The sequence below is a fragment of the Scyliorhinus torazame genome, chromosome 2 (genome assembly GCF_047496885.1).
Source record: "Scyliorhinus torazame isolate Kashiwa2021f chromosome 2, sScyTor2.1, whole genome shotgun sequence".
NCBI lineage: Eukaryota > Metazoa > Chordata > Chondrichthyes > Carcharhiniformes > Scyliorhinidae > Scyliorhinus > Scyliorhinus torazame.
This window is the reverse complement of record NC_092708.1, coordinates 64284201-64299609: the sequence shown is the minus strand read 5'-3', so window position 1 is coordinate 64299609 and position 15409 is coordinate 64284201. Positions and strand designations below refer to the sequence as shown.

Here is a 15409-nt window from a genome sequence, read left to right as displayed (position 1 = left end):
CACTGCAATACCAGAAGGATGTGGAGGCTTTGGAGAGAGTACAGGAAATGTTGACCAGGATGTTGCTTGGTATGGAGGGTATTAGCTATGAGGAGACATTGAATAAACTGGGAATGTGCTCCTGAGAGAGATGGAGACTGAGGGGCGACCTGATATAAGTTTATTAAATTATTAGAGGTATAGATCGGGTGAACAATTGGAGGCTTTTTCCCAGGGTGGAAATGACAATTACAAGGGGGAACAAGTTCGAGGTGAGGGGGGACAGGTTTCGTGGAGATGTGCGGGGGGGGAAAGGTTTTTACTCAGAGGGTGGTGGTGGCCTGGAACAGGCATTGTCAAAGTCGGGGGCGTGACCCGCGGGTGGGTCGAGGGTGGGTGTCGTGAGGGTCACGGAGCCGTCCGGTGCGGCGCTCCCGATTGCGCAAATCCGCACGCAGGCGGCTTTTAATAATGCCAGCTGCAAGCGGCCTTCAAAATGGTCATGAACATATTAAAAAATGCGGCCGCATTTTCAAAAATCTGGTCGCAGCCTTTTTGACGGCTGCAGCAACCGGCCTTGTTAAAAGCCGATGGCAAAAAGTTCGGGGAGAATGTTGTGATTGGTTGCTTTCTGCACTTTGATGCTGATGAAGTAGAAGTCTCTTACTCCAAGAATGGTGAGTGATCCAACGATGGTTTCACCGCAGCTGTAACTTCAACCAAGAGATGTCAACTTTTTAATCTTGATTTTTAAAATTTCCAAAACAAAGTGCCGGCAGGTCGTATTTGGAAGCTTTACCAATTAATTGATTTTTGCGTAAGTCTTTTATTTTTTTACACTTTTAATTGTAATGTTTAGGTGAAATGTGGCGAACCTCCAATTTCTAGAGGATGAAAACATTTTCAGTTTCTGCATTTTTATCCTGTTAAACTTTATCAAATAACCTCCCCCCCAACTTGTAAAAAAAAAAGCCGGCTGTTGCCACAAATTTGCACAATGGGAGACGCAGAAGATTTAAAAAAAATTCTATGTAATCTTCCTGCCGGAAGGGAAGCTGAGAGCAGGTCATGCTCACCGAACATTAATATCACGTGCTTTGGGCGCGATTGCGATGCCTCCATTTTGTCAGCAGCAAACAAGGTAAGAGAAAATGGTGGGTCGCGAAGGTCAGCCGACATGGGTCGCAAAGGTTGGCCAGCGTGGGTCGCAAAGGTTGGCCGGCGTGGGCCGCGAAGGTCGGCTGGCATGGGCCGCAAAGGTCGGCTGGCATGGGTCATAAAGGTCAGCTGACATGGGTCGTGAAGGTCAACCGGCGTGGGCTGCAAAGATTGGCCGGGTTGGGTCCCAAAGGTTGGCCAGTTGGTAAAAATGGGTCCCTGGAAAAAAAGTTTGAAAAACACTGGCCTGGAATGCACTGTCAAGTGAGGTGGTTGAGGCAGATACGTTAGCGACCTTTAAGACTTTTCTGGATAGGCACATGAACAGATGGGGTACAGAAGGATACAAGTGGTTAGCCTAGATAGGACACGTGATCAGCGCAGGCTTGGAGGGCCAATGGGCCTATTCCTGTGCTGTCTTGTTCTTTGTTCTTTATAGGCTGAGTGGCCAGTGTTGTGTTATGCTTCTTCACGGTGCATAAGCTGCTTCCTTTATGTATACTCTGACAAAGGAAGGTTCAGACTTGGAGATAGGTTTAACACATTTATTGAACAGTTAACAATTCTCCTACTTGGATTTGACTCTCCTGCTAATCTTACTACAGCAACTCAATCTAACCGGTCTGCTCTAATCCATGCGGTGGGTGTGATGCTTTCTGATCTGCCCCTATGTCTCTGAGTGTTGCCTATGGAAAGAGAGAGAGCATGTGTGCCCTGTCCTTTTATATGAGTAGCCCCCTTGTGATAGTGTCACCTCTGGGTGTGTCTTGACTGCCCATTGCTCGTGTCCTATCTTACTGACCTATTGGTTGAATGTCTGTATGTCGAGTCCCGTCAGATGTCGCCAATAACTGTTGTGCATTTTCTCTACTACTTGGTCTTTTCTGTGGCTCTGTTCCAATTAGGGCAATCAGTGAATTTGCCTTCTTTCTATATTGTCTATGTCTGAATGCTTAGAGTCGCCAGGTATCGAATGATACCACCACAAGTTTCAACCGGCTATCGATCAAAGAGCCAAACACCAGTTAGTTAGTTCAAGGTCAAGGGTACTTTATTTACATACAATCAGTCATGCAACTTAAACACTACTAGTCAACTACACCTATTACTAAGACAACCTGTAACTTCGGGACCCGGCTTAGGTCAGGAAACAGTGGCCGCTGTTCAATTCTGGATCTCTTGGGTTTTAAGTGGTAACTGCTGCTGAGCTGGGCTCATCCGTCTGGTAGTGGGCATTGAACTCGAACTTTCTTCTGGTGTTGCTGCAGTTGGCAATGGCCGTGACCGGGGTACCAAGGCCGAAAAAGAGTGAACATATGGCAAACTCTTCTTTTATACTCGTGGGGGGGGGGGGGGGGGGGGGTTCGCGCTCTTTTGGGTGGTCCTTCGATTTGGGCCTTACTAATTGGGTGATCCCTGATCACTCTGTTTGATTCCTTAGCCAATAAGTGGGCGGGGATCTGGATGGCTGGGCGTGTCCCAAGCGGTCACTGCCCCTGTTGTTTGTGTTTCCCTTGGACAGGGAGTGGCGCCAAAATGCCTGGGACTATCCCGGTTGCCGGAGTACCAGTCCTTTGTTTTGGGGAAGATGGGCCATCACCTGCAAATCGGCCTGATTAACATTTTAATGGGACGGAGTTTCAATGCCATCTGGACTTTGCTGACAAATATGCATTTCAGGCTCTGAGCCTGCCTGACTCTTGGCTTGTCCATTTTACCCATCAGTCTTTGCGAGTTGCTCTGTACCTAGTTGGAAGTGGCCATCCCAGATGGCTTCACTCCGTCCTCTTGATCCTCAACGCGAAGCGTGAAGGATCACAATACTGGGTCTTCTTTGTTCTCTTGGGATGCCGGGTAACCTTAACCAAGGACAGGTTCTACTCTACTCTGTCCTATGGGTCCAAAAACATTTACCTAATTTCCCTAAACAACACATGTCGAAGAATCTCTAGGGGGCGATTTAACATTCAGTAAAAGGGGATCCTCTAACTGCCTCTAACTAGACTGCACTCATGCTGCTGTTTACAATCAAAGAACTTATCCTACAATACAAAAAATATCCGATAGCAGCAACACATTTCTGCCTGTCACTGACATTCACATACACAGAAAATAAACATTATTAACCAAAATCAACAACCGTGGAATTTATTAAGAAAGAGTGTGGGGTTTGCTGGAGTCCGAGGAAAGGGGCTCTAAATGTATATAATGGGAGGCGTGAGGCTCTCCGTCTCCATTTCCGCAATCTAATTGTCTGAATGACACTGTACAATATGGTTATTACTAGTAAGGCTTCCACTGTGTAGGACAGTGAGTACCACTTGATGAGGATCTCGCACCATGTGGGGGCATCGCTGGCTGGGTGTGTGCTGTGTAGTGTCCGGGCTGGGGGTGTTGTGTTGGGTGGTCGTGTTCAGGGCCTGTGTTGTGGGGGGGGGGGGGTTCATTGGGTTGGGTACTGCTTGTGCAGTCGGTGGTGCGGGTGCTTTTCTCTTCGGGGCTTGGGGGCTCTATTTTGATTCTCGGTCTCACTTACGTACCGTTGGGCCATTTCACTGAGTTCCTGCCAATCGGGGCCGTCTTCCTGGTTTAGCTGTGGGCCAAAGGTGTCCCTAAACCCATTTTGAACTGATAGCAGGGATTGCAACCTTGCAATTTGCTGCCTGCATTTGGCATGGTCCACCGAACTCTGCCTCTGTAACGTGGTGGAACTGTGGAGTGCTCGGAGGGCTGCTTTTAGGTCCTCACATTGTTTCTTTAGCTGCTGTACCTGATTCTCTGTCTCTTCTCTTACCAGTACAGCACGCTGTGTAAGGCCTTATTATATTGGATTTGGAAGCTGCTAAGGTGGGCGAGACAGGATTGATGTGCCCTCTTGACATCATACATTTCCTTGTCCTTCGCTGCTAACTGCTCCCGGAGCTGTACATTTAATCTCTCGCATTCACTTACATCTCCCTCTCTACTTTTCTCCTTCTCCTTTAGCTGCTTGCGGAGCGTCTTCATGACCTCCTCTGTGCCTCGCAATTGTGCCAGACAGGACACGATTGCCATCGACTTATGAACCTTAGTCAAACTCTTTTTTATGGATCTCGTTCAGGCTGTCCCACCAAGTCTGTCCTATGCTGCCAGGGCCTGTCTCTTCATTCATGCAAAACTCAGACCAAAGGGGCCTTCCTTTCCCCTTTAGGTACTTCCTGATCTCTTCTTCCCACACGGGACACTTTTCTGGTCTATTGGTCGCTGCGACCTCGGGCTCTTGTGGATACATAAGGCGTTCCATTGCCTTCATGGCCATCCCGACAAATACTCTGTCTTTTAATGGAAATTTGGAACAAGGGGGAATAAAGCGGTGGTGCAAACATGGGTACGGCTTAAGCTATTTTCCGGTTTACGCAACTCCCGAACGTTTCACGCTACAAAATCTATCGAGTTTACCTTATATCCCTTTGTTAGTACGCCTGCAAATTACACACTTCCGAATTCTGGAGGTTTGGTCGATACTGGTTTCGCTTGTGGTTTCTTTTACTTTGCCAATTTGGATTCTAATTCAAATGCTTTGGTGGGTTCTCTCGGAGTGACACGGTCACTTCTGGGTCGAGTCCCGTCAGATGTCGCCAATAACTGTTGTGCGTTTTCTCTACTACTTGGTCTTTTCTGTGGATCTGTTCCAATTAGGGCAATCAGTGAATTTGCCTTCTTTCTATATTGTCTATGTCCGAATGCTTAGAGTTGCCAGGTATCGAATGATACCACCACAAGTTTCAACCGGCTATCGATCAAAGAGCCAAACACCAGTTAGTTAGTAAGAAGTTTTACAACACCAGGTTAAAGTCCAACAGGTTTGTTTCGATGTCACTAGCTTTCGGAGCGCTGCTCCTTCCTCAGGTGAATGAAAAGGTATGTTCCAGAAACATATATATAGACAGATTCAAAGATGCCAGACAATGCTTGGAATGCAAGCATTAGCAGGTGATTAAATCTTTACAGATCCAGAGATGGGGTAACCCCAGGTTAAAGAGGTGTGAATTGTGTCAAGCCAGGACAGTTGGTAGGATTTCGCAGGCCAGATGGTGGGGGATGAATGTAATGCAACATGAATCCCAGGTCCCGGTTGAGGCCGCACTCATGTGTGTGGAACTTGGCTATAAGCTTCTGCTCGGCGATTCTGCGATGCCGCGCGTCCTGAAGGCCACCTTGGAGAACGCTTACCCGGAGATCAGAGGCTGAATGTCCTTGACTGCTGAAGTGTTCCCCGACTGGAAGGGAACATTCCTTCCTGATGGTTGTCGCACGATGTACGTTCACTCGTTGTCGCAGCGTCTGCATGGTCTCGCCAATGTACCACGCTTTGGGACATCCTTTCCTGCAGCGTATGAGGTAGACGTTGGCCGAGCAGCGCTCCAAAAGCTAGTGACATCGAAACAAACCTGTTGGACTTTAACCTGGTGTTGTAAAACTTCTTACTGTGCTCACCCCAGTCCAACGCCGGCATATCCACATCACCAGTTAGTTAGTTCAAGGTCAAGGGTACTTTATTTACATACAATCAGTCATGCAACATAAACACTAGTCAACTACACCTATTACTAAGACAACCTGTACTTAACTTCAGGCACCCGGCTTAGGTCAGGAACCAGTGGCCACTGTTCAATTCTGGATCTCTTGGGTTCAAAGTGGTAACTGCTGCTCAGCTGGGCTCATCCGTTTGGCAGTGGGCATTGAACACAAACTTTCTTCTGGTGTTACTGCAGTTGGCAATGGCCGTGACTGGGGTACCAAGGCCAAAAAAGACTGAACAAATGGCAAACTCTTCTTTTATACTCGGGGGACGGGGCGGGGGGGGGGGGGGGGGTTCACGCTCTTTTGGGCGGTCCTTCTTTTGGGCCTTACTAATTGGGTGATCCCTGATCACTCTGTTCGATTCCTTAGCCAATAAGTGGGCGGGGATCTGGATGACTGGGCGTGTCCCAAGCAGTCACTGACCCCGTTGTTTGCATTTCCCTTGGACAGCAGTGGCACCGAAATGTCTGGGACTGTCCCACTTGCCGGTGTACCAATCCTTTGTTTTGGGGAAGATGGGCCATCACCTGCTAATCGGCCTGATTAACATGCTAATGGGACGGAGTTTCAATGCCGTCTGGACTTTGCTGACAAATATGCATTTCAGGCTCTGAGGCTGCCTGATTCTTGGCTTGTCCATTTTACCCATCAGTCTTTGCATTTGCTCTGTACCTAGTTGGAAGTGGCCATCCCGATGGCTAGTGTCATGATGTCTCTGGTGCTCCCTCTTGTGTTTATTTAGTCCCAATGTATCTACATTAACCCCTTGTGTATTTATAGTGATGCATATCACCACAGCCACCCATCTGGACAGGAAGTGGCTCCTGATGAAGTTTTTGAACCCCCTCGAACTGTCTGCAGGGGTCAGGAAGCGTGGACTGCACTCGGCACACCTGCTGGGAAGAACTTGCGGCAACAAAGACAGAAAATGCTTTTGGGGGGGGGGGGGGGGGGGCTGCGGGCGCGGGCTCAGCAGGACAGTCGGCAGACTGTGGAGAGAGAGAAACAAGAGTTAACGTTTGGAGTCCGGGTGGCTCTTTTTCATTCGCCCTCTTTTCTCTCCTTACAGATGCTGCCCGACGACCTGCTGAGTCCCCCCGCGTCCGCAGCAGTTTGCTTCTATTGAAAGACGTCTTTTCCGCAATCGAGCAAGTTAAAATTAACTTGTCAAAGAAACTCATCCACTGTGGTAAGCTGTCTCAATTTGCCAGTTGGTTTTGAACCAGCAGTACCCCACCCCCTCAAAACAAACCCCAGAAATAACCGGTTATATTTGAGGGAAAATGCTGCGAGATTTGGAATGTTTAATGTGAACTAAAGGCAGCAAGTGTCCTGACACTAAAGGCACTCCATTAGCGCAATCTAGTGGTCAGCGGGTGAGATGCATTGTGCTGATTTTGACATGCCCTGTTAAATTCATGAGCGTTTTATTACGGGCGGAAAGTAAAAGGAATCTCTTCGAATTGATTCTGCAGTGTCTTTTGTTTTCTGCTTCTTATGCCTCAGTAAACAAAACCTATTCAGCGGGGGACCGTGGAACTGAACTTAATCCCAGTAAATCCAATAAGGGATGCCAGATAACGTGGTCATGAGTGGTTAACGGGGGGGGGGGGGGGGGTCACAGTTTTCCACTCAGCATTCTACACAGATTAGGATTAATTAAAGAAATAGTCGGTTTGAATTCTATTTTATCCCACTGTGCTGAAGATCATTACACCAAACAAGGTGTCTTCATAATGCTTCATCATGTGAACTGTCTCTTCTGTGGATTTCAATGGTCATCTTGAAAATTTCCTCAGAATCGCATTCATGGGCAGCCTGGGCATATTGTGTTCCAACAGTGATAGAGAACTGGTCCGAGATTCTCCGACCCCCCCAGCGGGTCGGAGAATGGCCGTTGGCCGCCGTGAATTCCGCCCCCACCGCCTGCCGAAGTCTCTGAAGGGAGAAAAGTCAGCGGGGCGTTAATGTCGCCGCACACCTCGGAGAATGGCACGGGTGGGCGCAAGGCAATGGATATTGGGGCTGCCGATATCCTCCCGTCCGGATGGGCCGAAGTCCCGTCGACGTGATGACGGGTCACGTCGGCGTAAATCAAACCACCTTTTAATCGGCGTCAACCAGTGCTCAAGGTTTACGCCGACCAGCGTGGAGGTGGGTGACGGCCTGGGGGGTTGGCCGCTGGAGAGGCGATGGCGTGGCCGCAGTCTGAATGTGTGGGGGGGAGGTGTGTGTAGGGTTTTGTGTGTGTGTGTGCGGCGGGGGGGGGGGGGGGGGTGGTTAGAGTGGGCTGGGCTCCGGGGGAGTGCCGGGAGGGGGGGGGGTGAGTGCCGGGGAGGAGGATGGGGTCCGTGACGGAAAGAAGGATGGGGTCCATGCCGGGGAGGGGGATGGGGTCCATGCCGGGGAGAGGGATGGGGTCCGTGCCGTGGATGAGGATGGGGTCCGTGCCGTGGATGAGGATGGGGTCCGTGCTGGGGAGGGGGATGGGGTCCGTGCCGGGGAGGAGGATGGGGTCCATGACGGGGAGAGGGATGGGGTCCGTGCCGTGGATGAGGATGGGGTCCGTGCTGGGGAGGGGGATGGGGTCCGTGCCGGGGAGGAGGATGGGGTCCGTGACGGAAAGAAGGATGGGGTCCATGCCGGGGAGGGGGATGGGGTCCGTGCTGGGGAGGGGGATGGGGTCCGTGCCGGGGAGGAGGATGGGGTTCGTGCCAGGGAAGGGGATGGGGGGGGGGGTCCGTGCCGGGGAGGGGGATGGGGGGGACGTGGGGGGGGGGGCAAGTGGGTTGGTCCACCTGGCCAGGTGCCAGCCTCCACCAGTCGGACCCATGTGGTCCATGCCACCTGGCCGGGGGGAGGAGGTGATATGGGCAATGATGACATGCCGTCGTTTCCCCCCCCCCCCCCACCAGGCCTTCATGTTTTCCGATCAGCCAGCGATGTTGGCCGCCGTGGCGGCAGCTGCTAATGTCCATGTTGCCCTGGATGAGGAGGAGGAGGAGTGTGCCAGAGAGGCGGCGTCGGCTGCCGCAGAGGGGCAGGCGGCAGCCGACCAGGCTGGAGGGACACCTGACCGAAAGGATGAGGAGGGGGAGGAGGACGTCGCCACCCCACGGCAATGGAGGCACCCGAGGGCGCCCCGTGTGTACCGGCCCCGGCAGTCATACCAGGACCTCACAGACCGAGAATGCAGGAGGAGACTCCGGATGAGCCAGGAAACCGTGGCACACATCTGCCACCTGCTGGCGCACCTGTCACCGCGTGGCACTGGCGGGGGACACCCTCTCCCCATGTCCGTCAAGGTTACGGTGGCCCTGAACTTTTATGCAACGGGGTCATTCCAGGCACCGAGTGGGGACCTGTCCGGCATATCGCAGACATTGGTGCACCGGTGCATCCGGGCAGTGACAGATGCCCTATATGCCATGGTGCACCACTACATCCGCTTCCCTGTGGACCGGGCCAGCCAAGATGCCCGGGCCGTGGGCTTCTCTGCCGTGGCCAGGTTCCCCATGGTCCAGGGCACGATTGATGGGATGCACGTCGCCGTGCGGCCACCTGCAGATAACAGGGCCGTGTTCACCAATAGGAAGGGGACCTATTCGATGAACGTACAGGTGGTCTGCGACCACCGCATGATGATCCTGCACGTCTGCGCCCGTTACCCGGGCAGTGTACACGTCTCATACGTGTTGTCGCAGTCATACATCACCGGCATTTACGAGGGACGCCATCCCCGGCTGAGGGGCTGGTTGCTGGGCGACAGGGGCTACCCATTGCGATCGTGGCTGATGACGCCTATACGGAGGCCACGCAATGAGGCGGAGAACCGCTACAATGATGCCCATGTAGCGACAAGGGGAGTGATAGAGAGGTGCTTTGGCGTGCTGAAAATGCATTTCAGGTGCCTGGACCTCTCTGCGGGCGCCCTCCAGTATCGGTCAGATAGGGTCGGCCGCATCATTGTGGTGTGCTGCGTCCTGCACAATATAGCCCAGCAGAGGGGCGATGTGCCGCAGGCAGAGGAGGGCGGAGTGGAGGAGCAGCAGGAAGAGGCGCAGTCCTCCCCAGATGAGGGGGATGGGGGTAATGGTCAGGGGTAGACACAGGCGGGTGGCTGTCCACCGTTACCGGCTGGGCCAGCGGGCACAGGACAGGCTGATAGCCGCCCGCTTCACTGATTAGATGGGCGTGGGAATCGGGTAGTATGGCCACAGACCGCACACCATGGCAACAGCCGACCACCCCCACCCCCCACCCATCCACCCATCCAGCACCCTCATCCCCCTCCCCAACCCCACCCACCCCACCCGCATGCACACCACCCCCCCATTGCCGATCCACCTGCGGCACAACGGCCGGGCTCACACAGTTACCGGTGGACGCGTGTCTATTGCAGGCCATGGAGGATGATGACAACCCGCCCTACGACGAGCTCCTGGCTCCACATCGTTGGACTATGTCTGACCCATGGCCACAGTATCACCATCCACCCGGACCATCCCTGCATGCGGCTGTGACACTGCAGCGCACGGTCCCGTCCTCTGCCCGGGGGGATGTTGATGGCGGCCCAGGAGGAAGGGGGCAGACTCACCTGGGGCTGAGGTAAGACCACCCCTCACACACACACTTGCGCTCAACGTACATGACAACCCCGCACGCTTTGGACAGAGCACAAAGGCAGCTTCTGTAGGTGTAACATTGACTTTAATAACCAAAGGAGTTCATGCACGTGCCCTAGCCCCTAAAACTCATCTGTGCCCTGCACCCGTGCCAACTTACTCAGTGTCTAATTGTTTGGCCTTACGGATCCTATGACCACATCTACGTGGTTCCCCAGACGGTACAGCAGAACTGGAGGTGGACTCCTGTGATTCCTGCCCTCTGACACGGGATCCCTTTGGCGGCCGTTTCCTGGGGCGTCCTGGCCTAGATGGGCCAGGCTGCGGCCCGGGCGACTGGGATGGCGAGCTGCCAGCCTGTCCTGCCCGTTGCCCACCCGATGCACCTGGGACGGAAGGCGGGAGTCCGAGGTGTCGCGGTGTTCCGGGACCTCCCCTACAGGGGGACCCGGGACGGACCACAGCACCTCCTCCTCCCTCGGGGTGCCTGATGGCCCCCAGGCCTCTACATGGGTGGGGGATGCGAACGGACTGGCCATCCGACGCCCCCCCCCCGACATCTGGTGCTGCCAGTCCTGGAGGCCTGTGTTGGTATCGACAGGGGTCTGCAAGTTTGCAGCCATGGAGCTCAGGGGATTGGCAAACCCTGTCTGTGACTGTGCGACGCCGGCTCGCACATGGGCAATGGCGCCGATGCCCTCAGCGATGGCCTGCTGCGACTGGGCCATGGCCTGCAGAGACTGGGCCATGGACTGCAGAGACTGGGCTATGGACTGTTGAGACTGGGCCATGGCGTTGAGCGCCTCTGCCATCTGCCGCTGGCGCTGGCTCATGGCCTCCTGTGAGAGGGCAGCCAAGTCCTGGGCCACAGACGCCACCTGCACGGAAAGCCCCAGGCCTCGCAAACCGTTCCCCATGTCTAACACCGTCGCACCCATTGCCTCCACTGCGGACGCCACCCGTGCGGTGTCGGCCTGGGTGGCACGCATGACCGGCACCACTCCCAGCTCCTGGACGCGGCTGGACTCCTCCACCTGCGACTGCAGCCGCCGCAAGCCGGCCGTCACCCTCTTCGCTCGTCTCGTTAGGTGGTTGCATCGGATCTATGGGTGGGTGTGGTAACTCCAGGAACCTGGGATCCATCTGGGCGGCAGATGTTTGCTTGCGCCGGGCTGCCCTCCGACCGCCCGGCCCCTCTGCTGCTCCTACCTCCACCTGCTGTACCGGTACGGCTGTGTTGTGCGCACCAGTGAGTGTACCAGACGCCTCATCACTAAAATGCCCAACCGAGTTGAGCGTCTCTGCAGTGGTGGAGGGTGTTGGTGACAGCAGTGGTGTTGTGTCGTGCGCATCGTCCCACTCTGAGTCCATGGCACTTTGGGGTGGCAGTTCGTCTCCGCCCATCCACTCTGAGTCACTGTCCTGTATTTCAGTGTCCTGGGTAGGGGTGTCCTGGGTAGTGGTGTCCTGGGTAGTGGTGTCCTGGGTAGTGGTTTCGTGGCTCGGCTGTGAGCGGGCCTGTGGCTGCCCCTCTCGTCGCTGGGTGGCGCACGCCTGCGTCGTCGCACCCGCACAAGACGGGGGCGTCGTCTCCCTGTTGCTCCAGGTCTCTCCATCTCCAGTGGTCTCCGAGGAACATCGTGCGGGCGTCGCATGCCAGAGGGTCCGGGTCTCTCCATCTCCAGTGGTCTCCAAGGGGCATCCTGCGGGCGTCGCATGCCAGAGGGTCCGGGTCTCTCCATCTCCAGTGGTCTCCAAGGGGCATCCTGCGGGCGTCGCATGCCAGAGGGTCCGGGTCTCTTCATCTCCAGTGGTCTCCAAGGGGCATCCTGCGGGCGTCGCATGCCAGAGGGTCCGGGTCTCTCCATCTCCAGTGGTCTCCAAGGGGCATCCTGCGGGCGTCGCATGCCAGAGGGTCCGGGTCTCTCCGTCCCCCGTGGTCTCCGAGGGGCATCATGCGGGCGGTCTGCATCTGCGGGGATGGGTGCCTCGACGTTTGCTCCTGTGATACACAATGAAGCATGCATGGTTAGACACGCTTGCAGTGATCAGGTGATATGGGGGAGGGCGGATATGGGGGAGGGGGGATATGGGGATGGGGGGGATATGGGGACGGGCTGTCGGTGGCTCACTTGCTGGTAGGCCCCCGACCTCTGCATCAGCAACCTCCCGGTCCTCAGGTCTGCCAGCCAGTTCCAGGGCCCTTCCATCATGTTCGGTCAGTGGCATCTCATCAGCTGGGCCTCCTCCAGTCCTCACATGCTCCCTGGTGTTGTGTGCGTGCTTCTCCTGTGGGGGGGTGGTGGCAGGGGTAAAAGGCAACAGTGGTAGACAGGTATATGAATGCACGCCATCGGTTGCGCGTGTATTGCAGAGGTTAAGGTTAGGGCTGGATACACTTGGGGAAATGGGGGAAGGCGGATATGGGGGAGGGGGGATATGGGGAGGGGGGATATGGGGAGGGGGATATGGGGGATATGGGGGAGGGGGGATGTGGGGGAGGGGGGATATGGGGAGGGGGGATATGGAGGAGGGGGATATGGGGAGGGGGGATATGGGGGGGAGATATGGGAGAGGGGGGATATGGGAGAGAGGGGATATGGGGAGGGGGATATGGGGATATGGGGAGGGGGGATATGGGGAGGGGGATACGGGGGAGGGGGGATATGGGGGAGGGGGGATATGGGGAGGAGGAATATGGGGAGGGGGGATATGGGTAGGGGGAATATGGGGAGGGGGGATATGGGGGAGGGGGGATATGGGGAGGGGGGATATGGGGAGTGGGGATATGGGGAGGGGGGATTTGGGTGATATGGGGAGGGGGATATGGGGAGGGGGGATATGGGGGAGGGGGGATATGGGGGAGGGGGGATATGGGGAGGGGGAATATGGGGGAGGGGGGATATGGGGAGGGGGATATGGGGAGGGGGATATGGGGGAGGGGGGATATGGGGAGGGGGAGATGGGGAATATGGGGAGGGGGAATATGGGGAGGGGGATATGGGGGAGGGGGAATATGGGGAGGGGGGATATGGGGGAGGGGGGATATGGGGAGGGGGAATATGGGGGAGGGGGATATGGGGAGGGGGATATGGGGAGGGGGGATATGGGGGATATGGGGAGGGGGGATATGGGGGAGGGGGGATATGGGGAGGGGATATATGGGGAGGGGGATATGGGGAGGGGGAATATGGGGGATGGGGATATGGGGGAGGGGGGATATGGGGGAGGGGGATATGGGGGAGGGGGGATATGGGGAGGGGGGATATGGGGAGGGGGGATTTGGGGGATATGGGGAGGGGGATATGGGGGAGGGGGATATGGGGGATATGGGGAGGGGGGATTTGGGGGATATGGGGGAAGAGGGAGCGGGATATGGGGGAGGGGGGATATGGGGGAGGGGGGATATGGGGAGGGGGGATATGGGGGATGGGGATATGGATATCGGGCGGGGGGGGGGAGGCTCACCCTGCCTGCTCTGACGAGGTCGTTCACCTTCTTGTGGCACTGGGTGCCTGTCCGTGGTGTCAGGGCCACAGCGGTGACGGCCTCTGCCACCTCCCTCCACAGACGCCGGCTGTGGCGTGGGGCAACTCTGCGGCCATGCCCGGGATACAGGGCCTCCCTCCTCTGCTCCACTGCGTCCAGGAGCGCCTGAATGTCACGAGACTGGAACCTCGGGGCTGAGCGACGGGTGGCCATCCGGTTGTGTGTTCTGGTCGGGTGGGCGAGTAGCGCGTCCTTAATGAGCCGTCACGCCGTCATACACGCCGCACGGCGTGAACCACGTGAGCCAGCGTGGATAGCGTCACGTCGCTGCTAGCCCATTCCGGGCCGGAGACTTTGCGCCGTTTTTGCCGCCGGTCGGCGGATTTTGCCGATAACGGAGAATTTCACCCGTGAACTCAACTGAAATTAACTTGCTTGACTCCATCTGAAAAATTGCATGTGGCTGTCACGAGATTCGTTTTATTTTCTGACAGGCTGCAGCACCTGCTACATTTGTACATTCACTGGTCATTTTTTGTAGTTAGGAAAGCATTGATATTCTTTCTAACACATGGCTACACCTATTTAACAGGTGTTGACACACGCGGTAGCAGTTGTTTGGAGAAATTCTTTTGCGCACTGTTGCATTGTGCATTGTGGCTTGCCATTGCCATGTGGTCACGATGTCATTCCTTTGTGATTAATGGCTTCAGGCCAAAGTCCTTTTTACTCCCCATGTACATGGTGTCAGGCGTGTGCAGCTGAATTTGAGTGTAATTTTGATAGCTGCAAGAGAGCCAGATGCTGTAAGAAATAACAGAGAATAGTTAAAATGTTAGAACATTGACTGCTGGCTTTGAACATTCAAGTACCAACTCCTACAGAGATGAAGCGAGATTTGAGAATGAATTGGAAATTCTTCCAGGTTCATTGACAGGACTATGAAATTGCCACAGCAACATTAAACAAGAAAGCTGAACAATTATCAGTAGTGGCCCTGTTGTCAGTGCTGGAGAAAGAATGCTACAAGTTATGCTGCACCCTCAAATTCACTGAGGAAGAAAAAGACGTGTTAAATTTTGGAAGCCTAGAAGACCTACTTTGAACCCTTTACTAATGGAATTTATGAATGCCTATGTTCAATATCGGAGCTCAGGAAGAGGGGGGAATATTGATCAATGCTGACAATGAGAATGATCACTACAGAAGCACAGTATCAGGTTAATGTGAAGTGTCATGCAAACTCATGAGCTTTGCAGACCTGTGTGAAGTTGCCCATGTTGGTGCTATATGATGGAACAATGCTCACCCCAAGGGAAAACTAAGCTGAGAAGCAATGCCATGGGAGGAAAGAAGGTCTACATTTCCAGAAAATGGACAGGAAAAAAAAATCCCCTCATCTCAACTGAAACAAGTCAAAAGTTTGGACTCGTAAACCTCCATGCACCAAAAGGTATTTGCAGTGATTTGAATAACGCCAAGGCTTAGACTGCTGAACAGACCACGACAAATTACAGAGATGTTTACACAGGTCTTGGGTGTCTTGCTGGTGAATATAATCTTGAAGTGGTGAGAATGTGAAACCAACTCAGTAT

At 54.5% G+C, this 15409-nt stretch overlaps 1 long non-coding RNA gene across 1 annotated transcript in view; it reads left to right on the top strand.

The window, feature by feature from the left end:
• LOC140388144 (uncharacterized) overlaps nt 1–15409 on the top strand; it is a 138598-nt gene that overhangs the window by 1702 nt on the left and 121487 nt on the right. The window contains exon 2 of the long non-coding RNA XR_011934109.1: nt 6770–6889. This is a non-coding gene — a long non-coding RNA (uncharacterized lncRNA). The remainder of the gene's footprint in view (nt 1–6769; nt 6890–15409) is intronic.